The following is a 14,242-nucleotide window of genomic DNA, read 5'->3' on the forward strand; positions in this document are numbered from 1 at the left end:
TATTATTTTTTTTGTAAGACCATGCCACGATTTATGCATGCATTCTCCTATGGGTTGGCATTGCTATTATAAAAAGTGTTTACATTTGCAAACATTTCTCTCTATGGTAAATATATTTTAGGTTTGGAATTTTCTGGCTCATGGAATGCAGGTATCTCCAAATTTCCTAGATATTGACTAATCGAAAGTAGTTGTAGCAGACTGTCACGTTTCTGGCAATGGCAGCCTGGGTAATTAAGACCAACTGCCCCACTATAAAACCTCGAAAATCTAAATAAACTTTTAAATCAAAATTTAAATGCCTGAAGGCATTAGGGGGTTATCAAGACAGTGAAGAAAGACCGGAGAAGAAGGAGCTCAAGTTCACAAGCTCAGCGTTTAGACAGCTTTCAACCAAAGGTGCCACCGGTTCTGGAAGAGAAGGCCGAGGGGCTAACATTGTGACAAATTCATAGAACTAGAAGAACAAAATGAAAGTGAGAAACCATTATCAAGGTAAACTACCAACACCAAAAGTGGTGCTCATTTCTTCTATGATTCTTTCTTCTTTTCTCCTATCTTGCCTTATATAGAGTAAATAATCAGGTTTCGTTTTTTTAACAGATGTGAAAAGATGCACCACAGGAGTAAGGGGAAGCCCAGTTGAAAACTTCTCCATCTCTCATTGGATTAAGGAGATCTGGCATTGCTAGTAACTTGTTCCGGAATCAAACATTAAACCTAGTCCCCAATTTATCACTACAGTGTTTCCAGTACTCAGTTATGAAATGAGGCATACAAGGAAACAAAATAATATGGCTGAAAATAAAGAGACACTTCCCATAGGCCCTCCAGATGATGGAGGTATCAGACCCAGATTTAAAAAAATAACTTATTATGTTGAGAATTGGCATAAGAGAACCAGAAACTACAAAGAGGAATCAAATATAAATTCTAGACTGAAAAATAGAAAAACGAAAAAGGTTTTAAAATTCAGCGGATCGGATTAATAACAAATGAGATACGGCTGAAGAAATAATCGGTAAACTGAAAGATATGCCAAAAGGATATATATCTAGAAACATGCATGAAGAGACACGAGGATCAGAAGAAAGTGCAAGACACATATTATGAGATATCGCAAGAGAGTCTAACACATATAAAATCGAAGTCTCAGAAGAACAGGATAAAGAGCAAGGCAGAGCAGTATCTAAAGAGATAATGGCTGAGAATTCTCAAAAAGAGATCAATTATAGTTAGAAAGATTTGAGAAGCACTGTGAACTTCTAAGCAAAATAAATACAAAGGAAACCACACCTAGGCACATTATACTAAAGCTATTGAAAACCAAAGACAAAGATAAAATCTTAAAATCAGAGAGAAGAGAATAAAAGGAAATGTTACCTTCAAAAGATCAGTAATACTGACATCTGACTTCTCAACAAAAACAACAAAACCAGAAGACAATAGAATGCTATCTACAAAGAATTGGAAACAAAATCTGCCCACCTAGAATTCCCTAGCAAAAATATCCTTCAACGGTAAGGAAAAAATAAAGACATTTTCGAATTGGCAGAAATATATTTTCAGGCTGAGAAAATTCACAAGAACAGACCCACGGAAAGGAAATACTGAAAGGTATTCTTCAGGGAGAAGCTTGGAAATGTAGGAAGAAAAAAAAAATGACAGGAAGGTGAATGTGTAGATAAATGGAAATGAAAATGAACTGCGTAAAAAATAATAATGACTCGTGGGGTACGAAATACGGAAATAAAATGCATGAAAACTATAATTTATAAGCAGGAGTAAATGAAGTTAAACTCTAAGGCCCCTGCGTTACCCAAGAAGTAGGGAAAGTATTGTTTTATATTAGATGGTAAAAGAAAAACAGATGTTTTCTGTAATCTCTGGGGCGGCAGTTCTCAAAATGTAGTTCGTAGACCCGTACAAGTCCCAGAGGAGTCTGAAGGTCAAAACAATTTTCATAACAATCCTAAGGCCTTATTTACCACTTTTTATTCTGTTGACATCTGCATTCATGGTGCAAAAGCTACAATGCATGTGACTGCCAGTGCCTTTGTGACAGTGGCAAGCAACCACACCATCGTCACAGCAGTCTCCACTGCCATGCACTCGCGGGGGGCGGGGGTGGGGAAGCCAGTTTTACTTGACTATCCTTGATGGAACAGTAAAACCAGCATTTGTTTTTATTAAATTGTAACCTTTGACTGTACATTTTTAATGTTCTATGTGATGAAATGGAGTATAGGCATAAAACACAGCTGCTGCTTCCTGAAATAAAATGGGCATCCCAAGGAAAAGCTCTTTCATGATTGAGTCGCGAGGCAAGCTAGCCACTTTTAACCCACCACCATTCTTACTAGAAAAAACAATAGACCAAAAAAAAAAAAAAACCAGACAAACTATGGTTATTACAACTTGGATATTTGGCAGGCATCCTCTCAAAAATCAATGAAGCGAACAGGTCACTTTAAGGAAAACAATTTACAGTATATCCTACCAATCATATAATTTCAGCTTTCAAATAAAAATTAGAATTTTGGAAAACCTGTATTGGTCACCATGAGCTTGACGGACCCCCGAAAGTTAAAGACTTTTCTGATAAGATTAATGCTGATATAAACCAATGCACGTTTTTGATGTTACATAATCAAATGTGTCCACATTTGGAAGATCTGCATAACGCAGTGAAGTGACGTATTCCAAATGGCCATCGCATAGTGTCATGAAATCATGCACGAGCAAAAGAGCTATTCACACTGCCAGGGAGATCCATGGATTTTAATGAAGCAGAATATGAAAAGTTCATTGACGTAGTTTCAGATTCCAAATTGTAACTAACCTTTAAGAAACTACCGCTTGTGAAGTTTTGGTGTACGATCGAACAATATCCACAATATTTTGAAGAGATGATTAAAATATTCCTCTTTTTTCCAACCACATATCTGAATAGGCCAGATTTTCTTCGTGTATTTCACCTATAACAACGTATCACAACAAACCGAATTCAGAAGCAGATGTGAGGGTATAGCAGTCTTTTATTCAGCTACACATTTAAAAAATGCCAAAATAGAAAATGATGCCATTTTCTCAGTTGTTTTCTGTTTTAGAAAAGATGGTTATTTTTCACAAAACTAAGTTCTTTCTACTAATTAGTATTTGTTATTGTTATTTTTAAATGAATTAATAAATATTTTAAATTTTTGTAGTTTGAAATTTTAATATGATAAAATATTGGTAGATGTAACCCAGATGAATAAAATCATTTTGGTGTTCTCAACAATATTTAAGAGTGCAAAGGAGTCCTGACCTCAAATGGTTCGAGAATCCCTGTTCTGGAACAACGATCAAAACGATAGCAAAAATATATATAAACACTGTTGAGAGAAGGGAGAAAATAAAAGAATAATTCAAAAAGACTCAGTGAATCCAAACAAAGTCAAGAAAGGAGAAAAAAAATAATGGATTAGACAGAATAAATAGACTGTATTAGTCACTACATGGACAAAGAGTGTTGGACAGGATTTAAGAAAAACGTGTGATCCAATCATAGGCTGCGCACTTAAAATATAAAGACACAGGAAGTTTAGAAGTAGAAGGATAAGATATCTCAATGCAAATACGAACCAAGAGGGAGCTGGCAAATATCAGACACTGGAGAATCCACGAAAATATGACTCGACAGAAAGGGGGCATTTTCTGAAATACAAAGCCCAATTTGCCAGGAAGATATAGTAACTTTAAATGTGCATGCCCCTAATAACATAGCTTCAAAATGCATAAAGCAAAAACTGACTGAACTAAAAGGAGAATTAGACAACACCATGATCACAGTGAAAGATTTCGACACATTTTTCGGTAACTGATAAAACAAGGGGACCAAAAACATTAGCAAAGATATAGAACTTCTGAATAACAGACTAAACCAATTTGACTTAATTGACATGTATAGAACTTTTCGCCCAACAACCGCCGAGTATGCCTTTTAAACATTTACCAAGATCGACCACATGCTGAGCCACAAAGCGAGTCTCGACATGTTTGAAAGGATTAAAATCCCACACGGCGTATTCTCTGATCGAAGCGGAATTCGGCGAGGCATCAACAGCAAAATAAGTCAAATATTTTTGGAACCAACCTAAGAATTTGGAGGAATTAAGAAATACCCTTCCAGGAAATACACAAACAAAAGATCACGACGGAAATTAGAATATATTTTAACCAAATGATAATGAAACTGCATTATGTGACAACTTGTAGAATGCACAGACACCATGGTTACAGAGAGATTGAGATAGCCTTACGTGTACGTATGAGAGAAACGTAAAGGCAGAAAGACGATGATCTAAATTTCCACCTCAATAATTAGGAGAGGAAAATAGCTATTTAAACCCAAAGAAAGTGACCGGAAGAGTGGCTTCCGAAGGGTCTGGAGTCTGCCCTCTCCCGAAGTATGCAGAGGGACATTGCTCTGGGGAGGCTGTGATGAGCCGTGAGGGGCAAGTGGTCAGCCCAGGAGCCCAGCTCCCCCAGAGGTCGGCTGCACCCAGTTTCCGTCTTCCACCCGTCACCTTTCTCTGCCAGATATTTTTGCTAATCTAGTAATAGGGTTTTAATTCACATTTCCCCGATTTCTGAGAAGGCTGAGAATCTTTTCATATGTTTGGGCTTCACGTGGTTTCTCTTCTGTGAATCATCAGTTCCGACATTTTCCCCATTTTTTCTACTCGTTTTCTGTTCTTTTCTTATTTTCATTTGTAGAAGTTCTTCCTATATTTGGATACAGATCCTTTGTTGGTTATACATTTTGCAAATAACTTCTCCCAGTTTGTAGCCTTTCTCCTCACTTCTATTAGGGTACCTTCCATTGAGCAGAAGATTTTAATGTTAAGTTGGTCAAGTGTATTAACGTTTGCTTGTGGTTTTTCTTCTGGGTTTGTTTCAAAAGTTCTTCTGTACCCCCAAAGTCATGAAGATAGTATATTCTATTTTCTTTTAAATGTGTTAAAATTTCTGTTTCCCCACCTACCACTTATTTGGGGGTTGTGTGAGGTTGATTCCACATGCAGTAGATGAAATTAAGTCTCATAGCAGCAGACTGGAACTGGCAGAGTCTGGAATCGAACCCAGATCTGCCTGGCCAAACCACGTGGTCCTTCTTCTGCACCCACCGCACCCTTCCAGAAGTCCCCAGTCAGAGCTGTGCTCAGCTCCACGCCCTGCGCCAGGTCCTGGGGACACAGACATCCGTAGGACCAGGCCTGCCATGAGGAGTCCGGTCTAATGGGACCAGAATCAGAGGGCGAGGACTGTGGAACCACGCGCAGGGCCAACCCGAGGCCCGGGGCGAGGCAGAACCCCTGTCGCAAGAGCCCAGACAGCAGCGCCTCCCAGTTCCAAGGAGCAAAACAACACTCAGAAAGCCAGAGTAGCCGGCCCGAAGTTCTACACGGAGGAACCCAGGAGCGAAGCTGGGAGCCATGCCTGGGGGCCTTAAGTGTCTTCTCTCTGGCTCTTCCGGCACAGCTGTGCGGAGAGAGAAGAGGTGGCAGGGACGGCTGGGCGGCAGCTGTGGGCCACCACCCTCCCCAGGTGCTCGACCCCTGTCCCCCGCCTGGGGCCTCGGCAGCAGGCGCTTCCAGCTTCCACGGTGCCATGTAGGGGTTCTCGTGTTTCCCAGCCACGCCCAGCCTCGCCAGCTGCAGCCAGGTGTTTCCAGGTCTCCACCCCCCAACACACACGCACACACACACGCACACACACTCACACGCACTCACATGCACACACGCCCTGCCCTGACTCCTTGTGCTGGAGTCGCACCCCTCCAGCAGAACCTCAGCTCCGGAGCCCTGCACACCGAGCTCACCCATCAGCTCGCCCTTCTGTCCATCTGTCCAAGCCTCTCTGTGGCCAGTGCTGGGTGACCCCGGGGGCAGACCAAGTCTGTGCCTGGGGTTCTGGGGACACACACAAAGTTGAACTTCAGAAGGCTTACCAGAATTCTGTAATCGGAAAACCTAACAAGAAGGTATTTAAAATCTCACCATACGTGTAAGGTCTGTGTCCATGTGGGAAGAAAAAAAAAATGTGCATTTGAATCACGTGGGGCTCTGGGATCATTATCTCTCCCCAGCTTAGATCTTCCAAAGGGCTGAATTTTGTCCCGACAGTGGCCCAGCCCACAAGAATGTTTTTCCAGCTCGTGTCAGAGACGTTCTCTTTTTCTCTGACCCGTTCTACATCTCCCCTCCTCTCTCTTCCTTTCCCTCTCTCCTCTCCCCGCTCCCCCCTCCCTCCGTCTGTACCCCTTCCACTCTGAACTACAAATCATCATTTCCAACCCTAAAACACTTCACATTTGGTGAAAAGCACTTCAGTTTCAAAGTGATTAGTGGTTGAAGATCCGTCGTTTAAAATTTAAATTAAACCGATTAAAATTACAGGACCACTTCACATCTTTTAAGCAAATAATTATTTTTTACAAACAGATCCAAGAGGTTGGGCCAAGCCAGGTACTACAGAGGAGTCACAAAGTGGCAGGGCCTGACCTTAGGGAGCCAGCCACTGAGGCCGAACACCCTGGGCCCCACTCATGTGGCCCCTGGAAGCCTCCCCAAATTCTGAGGGAGGACAGGCCCCAGCCCACAAAGGCACTCCTTCTGCTCACGGAAGCCAGTCAGGACCCTGGGCCTTCCCGCCAATGTCCCCCAACGAGTGAGAGTCCGAGCGTGTCCTTGGGGCGTCGGCACACGTGGAGGTGGGCCTGACTCACGGGGGAGGGCAGCTTCTCTCTCTGCTCATGGCCTTGACCGGTGTCACGCACTGCATGCACCCCCATGCTCTTCTCATGTGCCCCAGCACGGGGGACGTAGACTCTGGGGTCACTAGACTGCCAAGAGGACCTCACGCTCATCGGGCACATTTTGTGTCCTGGACACGAGAATCAGTCCGCAAAGACCCCTCCCTCGTGGGGCTCACCTAGCAGACGAGTGAAAACACGCACTGCAAAAGAGCATTGTGAGTAATTCAGAAAACTGTGCGAGGGACCGAAACGGAACGAAGACGGGAGTGGGGTCCTTCCAGGGGTCTCGGGGGGCCGGGGGACGTGAGCCCGGATTCGCAGGATCAGTAGGAGCCCTCAGGAGGACAGGGACTCAGAGACATTCAGAGGACCACGACGTCTGTTTCCGCCACAGAACGACGAAGCGGAGGGCACGACACGCCAGCTCTCCTCTCGTGCCAAGTTGGAAACCGAGTCTCAAAGGTTTGACGCTCCCGCCTGAGGTGACACAGTGAGAACGTGGTCGGCACGATTCCCGGTCTGACTCCGGCGCCCCCCGCGCTTTCCGATGCCTCTTCGCTGGCGTCTGAGGCCGGAGATCGGTGTTTGCAGTATTTTTTCTCTTCTTCTTTATTTTTGGCCAAACCGCAGCCTCAGATCAAAGCCAACACGCCCACCTGCCCTGCAGCGCTGCCTCCCACCACCCCGCACCCACGCCCAGCTCGCGGGAGGCGGGGCGGGTGCCGGACCCAACAGGCAGCTGGAACAGAGAGCGAGAGAAAATAGCTCACGGTGGCCAAGGGAGACGGGCGGCCCCGGCAGCGTCCGGGGAGAGCCAGCAGGCCGAGCCCAGCCCAGACATTTCAAAAACAAACCTCTGTCCAGGTTTCCATGACCTGGGGCGGGCCCCGCCCCCGGGAGGAAGGTGACTGTGAGCCGCCCCGGTTCCTTTCTCTTGGAATCGTCCTTGGGTAGTTTACCCTCTTCCCTAATTAGGTTCCAGAGACCAGAAAAGTCCAGGCAGCTTCCTGGGCTCAGTCTGGATGTGTCCTGTGTTTATTTAAAAATATTCCAAAAGAGGGAGGAAACCGTTTGCTACATAACCTTTAGACCTGGGGCTAGGGTGAGGGTGGGGAGTTATGTTCTTGGGGACTGGGTTCTTCTTGGGGGTGGTGAGGTTTTGGACGTAGACGATGGTGAGAGTCATGCGACCATGTGACTGTACTGATGTGACTGAACCGTATTCCTAGGAACGGTTCATGTGATAGATATTTTACCGTAATAATAGCCAGCCCCTGTGACGTCTCGAGAACAGGTGAGCCCTAGAAAAGTCTTCGGTGAGAATCATTTCACCCGTGGTGACAGAGCAGGAACCACTTCTAGGCTTTTGGAGGTTATTGATGTATTGGCCCACTGGGGAATGGAAGTGACCAGCCGCTGGGACCAGTGACCAGCCTGGGCGTGGATATGAGGCACAGCCACCTGCGGAATGCCTTCCTGCTCTGGAGACAGGCATCTATCTAGCTTCTCTAAGAGGTCAGCGGAGCCATTTCTTTCCTTCCGAGGAACAAGCTGACACCTGTGTACCCTGGAAGGACCCCAGCTCCCTTCCTCAGAGCCGCGCCCCACCTGCGGAGTGCAGAGGGGGCTGGGGGAAGCCACACTCCAGCAGGACGGGCCAGCGTGGTGGACAGCACGTGGTGGACAGCACGCGGGCCTGGCAGACAGAAAGCCCTCGTTCCAACTCCGAAACCAGCGTGGTGGGGTTGACCAGCAGGCCGCCTGGCTCCCCTCCCGCTGCCCCTTTTCTCCTGTGGGTGAGGAGCCACGGGCCCAAGAGGAGACCCGTCTGTCCCTCCCAGTTCAGAGTGTACTGGGGGGCTCAAACTGTCAGAAAGACACCCCAAAACAAGGCATCTCCTTCTCAGCCAAGATCGCTTCCTGTGCTTAAAGGAGAGAGGACAGGATGTGGTGGAGGCCCAGCCAGGAGCCTCCTCAGACACGTCACCCGCTGGCCCTCTGCACCGCAGTGCCCGCGGGGAGCCTCTGAGAGAGTCTCATGGACTCTCATGCCCTTACGAAGGGCTTCTCAGTCTCTTTCGGCTCAGGGGTCTTTTACCCATGGTGACTTCCGGGCCTCAAGTTCTAGAAGCATATTTTGGGAAATGTGGCCTTCCTGTTTCTTAACTCTGGCTACATCCGGCGTGAATCTTTCTCAATTCTTCCTGTAGATGTGAGCAGCCTTGGCGACTGAAGTTCTTGGAGCCTCAGTCTCAACGCCTGCACAGCGGGCACCGTAGAGTCTAGCCATGTAGCCGGCCACGGCAGAAAGCAGAGGGGGACACTTCGTGGGAGGCACAGGACCTTGGGGAAGGAATGACGCCACCTTTTGTCACCCCCTGCAGATTGCTCTGACATTTACTCCCACATTTGCAAACATTTACTACCTGACAAACGAGAAGGATGTAGGCACCCCCTTTTTGTCACTGCTCTTCAGTTTGGGGTGCAGACACCGAGGTGGGGGTGGGAGCTGAGCTGGTGGGGTACCCGCCGCTCTGAATTCCAGGGCCTGGGCATCTGAGGCCACGCGTGGGTGTCCTGCTCCACGTGGCCGGCACGAGCTCCTGCAGCCAGCCACGCAGGGGCCGTGAGGCCCACAGCAAGGGAGACGGCACAGGTCCGTCCCCTAGGCGCTCACGGCTCCACAGAGACGTGGGGACCCCCACGGGCTCAACGACACCTTCCGCGTTAGCTTCGTTACACCTCACAGGCACAGGCAGAGGCATCTGTCGTTCCCCATTTCCCAGATGTGGAAGAAGACCGTTCGGGGAGGTGAAGTGACTTGTTCAAAGTCAGAGCCAGTGAACGTGAACTCCAAGAGTCCTGCCCGCCCCCCAAGTCTAAACTTTTCCCAGAGGAGCCATTCCCATCCGGGAGAGGTGGGGAGGGAGGACATTAGATCAGCCTGTCTCCCCATTCTCTGGAGGCCAAGTTTGGTGGGGCTTCCTCAAGTCCCCCCAGAGCCACCAGTACCCGCCCCCTCCAGCCCCATCACGAGTGACACGGCCAAGGCGGGCTCTGCTTCTAGTCCAGCTCTTTATCTTCAAAGGAGATTTCCACTCCCAATATTTACGGCAAAACACAGAGAACGCCTTCTTTCCCTGGGGCCTGTGTTCCCAGCCTGCGTGTATTTGATAGTCACCTCTCTCTGAGGCACATTAAGGCCTCCTGGCTGCTGGCACTTGGCGCTGGCACCCACCCACCCACCCACACAAGTCGTTAAGTCCCCCAGCAGCATCCGAGGGGTGGCACTTCCATGAGCTTCTAAAATGCCACAGCCGGTGTGTCCCATCTCTGATGCCATCCACTGGGTCCCGTGACCCCAGGGATGGTCCTAGGCAAGGGATCCTTTCTGTGGTGGCTCAGCACCCGGTGAGACACAGGCCAAGGGGAGCCATTCGAAATCCAGCACCGTCATTTATCAGCCACGTGACCCCAAGCGAATCACCTCACCTCGCTAAGCCTGTTCCTTTAACTAGAAAGTAGGGACGACAAGGGTGACCTCAGGATTGTACGCCATAGTTTTGAAAGGGCTTAGGGCTTAGGCTAGCGCATAGAAAGAATTGAAGAAACGTTAACTATTCTTATTTTCCTCTCTTTCTCCTCCGTCTCCTGCTCCCCCCTCCTCCTCTTTCTGCTTTTTCATTATTAAACACAGAATTCTGCCATTAATAAGAGCCACACACATCTTCACTGCACGCTCAGCCATTGGCACGGGATCTCCGCCCCTCAGAGGACTTTGCAGCGTGGGACCCTGGAGCCCTCCCTAGAGAGGAGAAACGAGGGCTCAGAGAGGAGCAATCCGCTGTGCACAGTCGCACAGCTCAGCATGGGCGGGCTGAGTCAGGAGCCCGAGCGTTCGCCACGGCCCCGCTGTCCTCTCCGTCCCCAAAGGCAGCCAGAGGACGCTGACTCAGGAGCAGCCGGGTGCACAGAACGGGCACTCCTCTCTGACTCTGGAACACGCATGAGTCGCGAATCGCCGATGAGGGTTTGGGGGACACTAAAATCAGGACCGTCAGCACATTCCTGCAGTGGGAGAGGTCAGCCCCCGCGATGACAGGCATGGCACCGCCCTGTACCCGACCCGCCCTGCCTCACCGAGGTGGCCGGGGCAGGTCAGGAGAAGCCAAGCCAGTGTCTCAGAGGCCCCGGCAGGAGCACCCAAACTTAAAAGATCCCTCGGGCAAGGTGGCCCCGGCCCAAGCTGTTGACCAGGCGCCCCTCCCCAGCCCCGGCACGTCCGGGATTGCGTTTCCAAGGACTGGTCAGGACAAGGTTGGGGGCACAGTGCCAGTTCCCCTTGGGCTTTCCACACGTCATGGAAAGAAAGCTCTCAGGCCCTGGAGGGCAGGGCTGGGACCTCTCGTTTATCTAGAAGATTCCCAGCAGCAAGCCGGGTGGTGAGCTCTACAGGTGTGCTATTCGGGCAGGGAGCCAGCCTGTCCTGCCACCAGGGCCAAGCCCTGAGGACAAGGGCTCCAAAGGGGACAGCGGAATGTCCCAGAACGCAGGAGTCAGAAAGACTTTGCTTTGGGCTTGGTTCCACCATGCGGCAGCTCCGCAGAGACTGGACCTCTGAGACACTGTCCGCTCCCTAGTGGAAAAGGGGTCGACGACACTCAACCCCCCGGACACCCCCGCCCCCGGGCTCCTTATGGGGAAAGGAGAACGTCCAGCCATTCGAACTCTGTCCCGAGGCTTCACCACGGCCCCGAGACGCCCGTCTGACGCTCGCTCAGTCACTTAAAGCTTGTTTTAAGAGCCATCTACTCTGCTTGGCTTACTTTCCCGCCGTCGAAAATTCACTCGCTCACCATTCACTCGTTCAGAAAGTTACCCGTGCTGTCATTTTCGACACTTACTGCAACGTCCTCACCCAGCATGACTGACTCCCGTTAGACCCCATTCGGTTATTCACTCATGCATGCATGCATTCATTCATCCATTCCTTCAACAGACACGTCAGCTACCCGAAGGTTTCAGTCAAAAGCATCTCTTTGCCTGGACATCCCTCATGAATGAATTAAGTCCGAGCTAAGGGGAGTTAGAACCATAGATTTTCCTACACATTTCTCAGCTAATGGTGCGCCAGGGCGGGAGGATTTCGAACTCATAAATTCTGGCTGAACGGGGTCTCGTTGTTCTCTGCCTTCTGCTATGATTATGCCCTGGCCCCGGGGACGCCGACAGCCGCCTTCTCCTCCCGAGCAGGGATCCACCTAAGAAGTTCTGCTGAAACCGGAAACCGATTTCAAAATTTCCCCTTTTCAGGTACGAGCTTTATGAAGACGCAGAAAGGGCCATTGCTCTCGAAAAGAACCGTTTCCTCGAAGCAACTTAACATTTGCATGAGTGGGAGCAAACGAGATCCTCATGCATTCAAACTTTTTTTTCAAATCATAATAATAACCCCATTCACCACCTGTATCTGAGTCAGCATGCCCGATTTTAAAGTCAGAATGCTGTGGCCTGAAGGCCCAAGCGTCCGATGCTATAAATACAGACAGAAGCTGCAAAGTCGAGAGGCCAGACCTTCCCAATCTGTCACCCTCTCCGCGGTGATAAATTATGTACACCCCTTCGATGGATATGCCGGAGGCCGAGGTCCTGTCTGGGGGTCCGCTGGGGCCCGCTCCCTGCCATCCGCTCCCCCTCCACCGGCCCGGCCCGCCCCTCTCTACCTGCTGTCTCCTTTGGGCAGACCAGGTGTGCTCCATGATGGATTGCCCGCCGGGCCGCTCCATCCCGGAGGCAGCAAGCCCGGGTGGCGGGAAGCACCGACCCGGCCTTTGACAGACGGCAGGCACGTCGGAACTGGAGCTGAGCCTGTCTCGGGGGGACGTGCGTTTTATTTGAGTTGCAGGGGCTTCTTCCCAGCTTCTTTCCCCATCGCACCCTGCGACACCCCCCCTCCCGTTTCTCCTCACCCCTCTCGTACCTTCTCAGGGCCCTGAGCACACGGGGTGCGGGTGTGAGAACCACACCTTCACGGAGGGGCAACAGAAAGGAACCAACGTCCTCCGTTTTAGAAGACTTTCTCTGTGAACTTAAGAGGAGATCAGATGATGCTATGTCTCCAACAGGCTCCTTATGATTCAGAAAGACAGTTGCAAGTCATCGAAAAGGAGACACAGCATCTTAATAAATTTAATCCACATCTGATTACAGAGGGAGAGCTAGCTTTCTCTCATTTCTCTTCTCTCTCTCTCGCCTTCTCTCTCCGCCACTTCCTCTCTCGCCTCGCTCTCTCTTGCTCTCTCTCCTTACAGGGCTGAATATTGCAATAACTGTTCCATCCGATTTTTAAAAAAATAAAACTTGCTAAAGGTCAGTGTATCTCCTGACCACACATGCAGCAACATTCAAATTTCCCTGGTCTGAGAATAAAAAGATTCCTATCATTAAAAATAAAAGCATAAGGACATCTCTGGAGCACATGAGGGATTTAGAAAGCGGAGACATTTCGTTATCAACAGCAATCACAAGATTTGCCAGCATTCTAATCTGTTCTCTTCCACCTCCTGACAACCCATCCACCCCCACTCCCCTCGCCAATTCCCCCCCCTCATGAACAAGGTTTTATCTTCCAATTTTGCATCTAAAGATGAGGTGAATACCATTAGCTCAATTCAACCTCAAGTGTAGTCAGATGGGCCTGTGATTTCTGAAAAGCGCTCGCTAAGGTCACATTAAAATGTATAAGAGCTTTTCGATTCCTGAGAAGGGGGCTTATTATCCACCCGTGGTGTAAAAGAAGGATGTCAGTGGCCACAGACTTGGGTGAAAACAAAAGAGATACCAGGGCTTCGGTCTTTTGTCAGCAAGCCTCTGGCTTCTTTTCACAGCTCTGCAGATAGCTCTGCAGACTGCAAACTTAGGCCTCCTGCAAAAAAAAAAAAAAAAAAAAAGAAAGAAAGAAAAAAAACAAGTTTAACTGGCTTCCCCTGCCAGTTCTTCTTTAACCCTTTCGGCTGGCGTCAGCCATGTCCCTCCCTTTCAGATCCTGAATGAATGCGTGTTTCCTTGGGAGAGAGGGTTTGGTCTGTCGTGTTCTTACAGCTTTTTCTCCTTTGTCCTCCCTGCAGACAGAAGTCGGCACGCAGTTAGGAAGACGTGGACTTAGTTGGAATCCATGGATGCGCCCCGGGCCCTCACGTGTTCGCGCAGTCAACAGATATCCTTTGAGCATCGTCTATACGCGGCCGAGGTTCTGGGTTTTAGGAAGACGGAGATGAACCAGGTGGATGTCCTTGGCGAGGGTTTGCATTCTCACAGGGGCGGGGCTGCCCCAGGAGCAGCAGAGCCACAAGGCAGGTGGAGATGCTCGTTATTTCTGAGGACATAAACAGCACTGTCAGAGAAGGGGCCCGAAGAAGGGGGATTGAGGGAGGACCTTCT

The sequence above is a fragment of the Pteropus medius genome, unplaced genomic scaffold, assembly GCF_902729225.1.
Source record: "Pteropus medius unplaced genomic scaffold, Ma_sr-lr_union100, whole genome shotgun sequence".
Lineage (NCBI taxonomy): Eukaryota > Metazoa > Chordata > Mammalia > Chiroptera > Pteropodidae > Pteropus > Pteropus medius.